General features: G+C 39.5%; 1 pseudogene; it reads left to right on the forward strand.

Moving 5' to 3' along the window:
* Positions 1–1,824: 1,824 nt before the first annotated feature.
* Positions 1,825–5,171, forward strand: LOC114082292 (thyroid receptor-interacting protein 11 pseudogene; annotated as a pseudogene).
* Positions 5,172–5,540: the final 369 nt, after the last annotated feature.

Here is a 5,540-nt window from a genome sequence, read left to right on the forward strand (position 1 = left end):
TTAATAAAAAATCAACTAAGAAAACACTTCTTTTCTTTATAAATTACCCAGCCTGTGGTCTTCTGTTGTAGCAATAAAAACCAGAGAAGGACAGGGCTCCTGAGGGAAGCAGAGATCAGAAGCTCAGGGTTGAGCACCAGAGCCAGACACTCTATCTCCCATGGAGAGCTTGCTTCTCTCCAGCTCCACAAAGAGAACAAACAGAGGCAATTCCTCCTGATGGCTGTTGGAAAGGAGGTCACTGGGAGGAACTACTGCTGGTACACTGTCCTCTGGCTAACAGGTTCATTATCTCCCATCTTGTTCCTTTCATTCCTTTGTTATTAATAATCATATCTTACTTTTCAAACCCAAACCTAGCACAAAATGTTATTCCAATAGAAGCTGTATTTAAGATGCAATATGAAGAAATCCATGGCCTGACTCACTAGAGCAGTTGAGGAGGATCCAGGCTGTCCTGCCCAGGCTTCAGGTACTCCCCAGGGGGACCAAGGTAAGGCCAGACCCCCAGCAAGGAAAGGTATGTTTGGAAAAATAATTACTTATTGCCCCTATGTTTCAACTCTGGATGAAGCAGCTCTATATGCCAGGACAGTGCCATGCCACTAGACACCAGAGTACACACTATATGCTGCCTGTAATCACAGGATGCAATCAAAAAGACAGTACAGAGCAGAGAGCATCAGCACTCCACAGGCTTTCCTAAGTTAGCAGGTAAAGCAGACAGCCTGATATTTCAGAAAAAATATAGAAGGAAAGCAACATTTCCTGTATATATCTGCTTTAAAATTATAGCTTAAAAGCCACACTTCAAGAGTAAGTAAATAAATAAGATTAGGACTTATTGATAAGAAAAAAATTAGAAGTCCCAGTCTCATACATAATTCTGGGTCATATAAGTCCTAATCTTATAAATAAGTCTATATTACAGCAAGAACATCTCATTATACAATTCACAAAAGTATGTTAGATTTACAAGGCATGCATGTGGAAAAGGAGTCTCTGATCTTCAGTATCGCTCTCCTCAGCCCAAGAGTAATGAGCCCTTCCCCTGGTAATTGGTGATGGCTTGATTTGGGAACGTGAATTCACCTTCTTGCCTTCAGTGTGATTAATAGTATACAATACATTTAATAATTTATGTATAATCTATATATAATGGCTGATACTATCAGTATAAAGTCATTCTTTCTAAAAAAATCATCTTGTTTGGTGTTGGGGAGAAAACCTAGGACTGCATACCTGGTAGGCAAATGCTATACCATGGAGATGAATGCCCAACCCATTAAAAAAGCATCAGTTTTTTGGTTGGGGCTGGGGCTCAGTGATAGGATGCTTACCTCACATACGAGAGGCATTAGCTAAGAAGTCAGTAAGATGTTACAAAAGGGTAGTAGGAGAGGATACCCTTGATTGTTCCTGATCTTAATGGGAAAGTTTCAAGTTTATTATCATTAAGAATGAAGTAGGTAGGGGTGATATGGCCACCAGTGCCCAGGTGGCAGGAGCAGACCACAAGCTGGGACAAGTTGCCAACACTGAGGGAGAACTCACCCAAGCCCGAGGGCAGAAAGTTGAGGGAAGGAGCTAAGGCCCAGGGGGTGACTGGGCCACTAGTGGGGAGTCACTGGTACAAGCCCAGGCCAGTCCTCTGTATTTCCAGGCAGAACACAATGGTTGGCAGAGCCCACCCTTCATGGAATTCTGAGTGCTTGGGTCATAATTGACTCCTTGGTGTTCCAGGAGGTTCAGAGCAGAGGTGGATAGAGACTGAGGTGGTTTTCAGAGCAGCTCTGATGACACACTGAAATTGTGACAATATTGTCCTGGTTTAGAGGCCTAGGCTCTGGCTTGGGCCACTCATTGGGTCAGGAGGGGGGCAGCTTGGCTTCCCTCGTCAGCTGTATCTCCAAAGTCACTGACGATGAGGTTCTTGATGATTTAGAGGATGTAGAAGCAGGTTTACCTAATTATTGGAGAAAGAACCTTGAAGATACCAAATGGATGATCAGATATGACAATGAAAGACTTAAAAACTATTGTACTGAGCTGGAAGAAAGGTATGCAGCATCAGAGCTACAGATCCAACATCAATCTGCAAATTACGGGAATGAACTGGAAAAGAAAGTAGAAATCAGGCCACTTAAAGCAAGACAGTTTGCACTAGAAGATGAGTTGTCCACACTGCAGTCAGTAGATTCAGGAGCGGGTGGTGTACCAGCAACACTGCCTCATCTTCATTCAGTAATGAGATCAGTCATTTTTCAGCTTTGCCCAGTGATGACATGGACTTCAGTGACATCATTTCATCCCAACAAGAAATCAACAGACTGTCAATTGAAGTTTCAAGTCTTGAATCTCAAGTTAGCCATTGGAGGGATATAGCTCAGGCAAAGGGAACACATGATTTTGATCAAAGTGAAATCTGCAAACTACAAAATACTATTAAGGTACTTGAACAAAACCAAAGTCAAGACCTTGATCATCATCAAGAGGAAATGTCAGTTTTGCAGAATGCACATCAAAAGAAACTGGCAGAGATAAGTTGCCAGTATCGAGAGAAATTAAATGACTATGTGGAATGGATTGAAAAACTTGAAAATCAGTTTAAGGTGACTCAGGAGTTACAGTAACTGATGAGTCTAAAATCGGTGAAATGGAAAAAAAAAACTATTCAGGTTCTACAAACTGAAAAAGTAGAGTCTGCGACAAAAATGGGAGAACATAAGGATCAAATAAAAGACATAATTTAAAAAATTATCTTTGGCAGAAAATGACAGAGATGCCTTGAAGAGGGAAAAAGAGCAGCTTGGTTTGGAAATGTGACAAATAATTGAACAGTGTGAAAACTTGAAGCTGGAATGTAGTCAATTGCAGCCTTCTGTGATGGAACAGAAAGATGAGGAATTTAAGAATTTGCAGAAAACCATTGAATAAATAAAAGCCCAGTTGCAAGGAGACACACACAGTACTCCAGCAGACAATTCTGATAGTTTTCAAGAAACAAAATTTAAAAGCCTTCCTATAGGAAATGGAAGTGAAGAACACAACCTGTGTAACTATGAAACTGAAAAATAAATGAAAGGAATCCAAGAACGAGAACTTGATATTCAACTTCTAAATGAAAAGAATATATCTTTAATCAAACAGACTGATCAGCTGTCCAAAGATGAAGTTGGCAAACTCACTCAAGTTATCCAGCAGAAAGATATGGAGATACAAGCTCCTCAGGCTAAAATTTATTCAGGAAAACTTGATATGAGTACACCCCAGCTCTTGTCTGCATCATCACTTACCTCCCAGTCCTCAGAAGACAAAGAGCTGAGACAATCGCTGCAAGAAAAAGATGCCACCATTAGGATGTTCCAGGAAAGTAACCACAGGTTGTCTGATGCAACTGCTGCCACCTCCAAGAGAAAAAAGAAAGAACATGAACAATCAGATTCCAAAATTAAACAGCTCAAGGAAAAACAAGATCTGTTACAAAATTTACTGAAAGAAAAAAACCTCTTTATCCAAGCCAAAAGTGATCAGTTACTTTCTTCAAATGCAAAGTTCAGTAACAAAGTGAATGAAAATGATTTGTTGAGGCAAGCAATAACTAACCTCAAGGAGAGAATATTAATTTTAGAAATGGACATTTCTCAACTAAAAGGGGAAACTGAAAAAAATAATAGAAACATCCAAAGAAAAGGAAATGGAGAACAAGCATTACAAGAGATGAACATGAAGTTCTCTGTGATGCTGCAAGAACAACAGTTGGAGTACCATTCAATGAAGGAGCAACTTTTACAAGAAAAAGCACAGGGCAAGCCTGGGGAATTAAATTGGCTTTTAAATGCAGTTGAATCCACACAGGAGAAGACCATTCTATGTCAGCAGGAGACAGACCAACTCACCTTGTCCCTAAAGAACCAACAGATGGAAAAGAGTACCCTCCAGCAAGAGGTTCAACACCTACATGACAAAGAATTACTCTTAAATCAAGAGGTACAAAGACTGGGGAGCCATCTTTAGAATCAGAAGATTCTTACACCCGGGAAATTTAGGCTGCAGAGAAGAGAGAGATGAACCTGAGAGAAAAATACACACTATTGGAGGAAAAGATACTTTCCTCTTCTAATGCAACTCATCAAGCCAGTGTGCAGGCAGAGTCCCTGCAGAAACAGATGCATTTACTCTCCCAAGAGAGGGATGAGAATGCACTGCAGCTTTTGCTCTACCAAGAACAAGTAAAGCAGTATGCCATGTCATTAACTAACCTGCCAATGGTTCTAGAGCACTGCCAACAAGAAGAAAAACCTATGTATTTGGCTGAATTAGAAAAGGAAAGACAATATATAACCAAATGGAAGGAAAAGGCAGAAAATCTAGAGAGGTATTATTATTACAGGAACATTTGGATGAAGTCAACGGTGTGTTGGATTCAGCAACCAGACTTACACAACAGTTACATCTAAAGGAAGAACAGATTGAAGGACTTAAAAAGCACAATGAACTCCAACAAGAAATGTTGAATAATGCACAAAAGAAAATGATGAACATGGAAAATGGCACAGAAGAAAAAGTGGACAAAGCTCTAATGAGAAACCTGTTCATTGAGCATTTCCATACATCGAAAAGTAAGTGTCATGAAGAGTTACAGTTATTGCGAAGCATCCTGGACATTCAAAAGGAGGAAATGGAGCAGTTGTTGAATGGAGATGATGGTGACGTTACTAAGTGGATGACAGGTTGGCTTGGAGAAGGATAAAAAAAATGTCCCCAGCACATCTTTGAGACCAAATGTGTAATCTCTGCTTAATAGTTCTTTTCTAGAACTTTTTTTTAAATTTCTGGAAACAAAATCTCCTTTATCTGTTCCACCACCAAAACTTTCTACTCATGCCATGAGATGTCTAGACTCCAGAGGAAGGAGAAAGGAAGGTGAGAATGTACCAAGAAGTTTGAAAGATGCAGAATTCAGAGCTGGTAAAAGAGTGGCTGTGAATCTGTTCTTGGCACCACATTCTGCGGCAGTGCCACTGATTAGCCTAGCTGGACTTGGACCTGGTGGACCTGGGAATCCCCATTTGAATCCCATCACAGACTTCATGCCCACTTTTACACCATTGCCAGTGTCCCCTGACAACAGCGCCAGGGTTGTACCAAAGGACTTTTTAAAGCAATAGGTGATTCTCAAGCCAGAGATGATTTAGCAGTTTAAAGAAGCCATAAACAATTTGAACTATTTACAGAGTGGCCTTTTTGAAAAGAACTTGTGTATTTGCAAAGAAAAAGAAAAACAAAAAAGTTGATATATAGAGCTACCAGATGTTTTGACTCCCCTCCCCCCCTTTTTTTGTATTTATTTATTTTTTTTTTTTTTTGCTGTAGCACTTATTAAAATTGTATTTGTGTTTGTTTGCTGTAGTTTTTTTTATATAAAATTTTGTTCCTGTGCTATCAGGTAATCAACAGCAAAAATAACTATAGCTTCAACCTTTTTATAATTATATTTGTTAAATTTAATTATATTAATATAAAAAAAATGATTCATT

The sequence above is a fragment of the Marmota flaviventris genome, chromosome 3, assembly GCF_047511675.1.
Source record: "Marmota flaviventris isolate mMarFla1 chromosome 3, mMarFla1.hap1, whole genome shotgun sequence".
Lineage (NCBI taxonomy): Eukaryota > Metazoa > Chordata > Mammalia > Rodentia > Sciuridae > Marmota > Marmota flaviventris.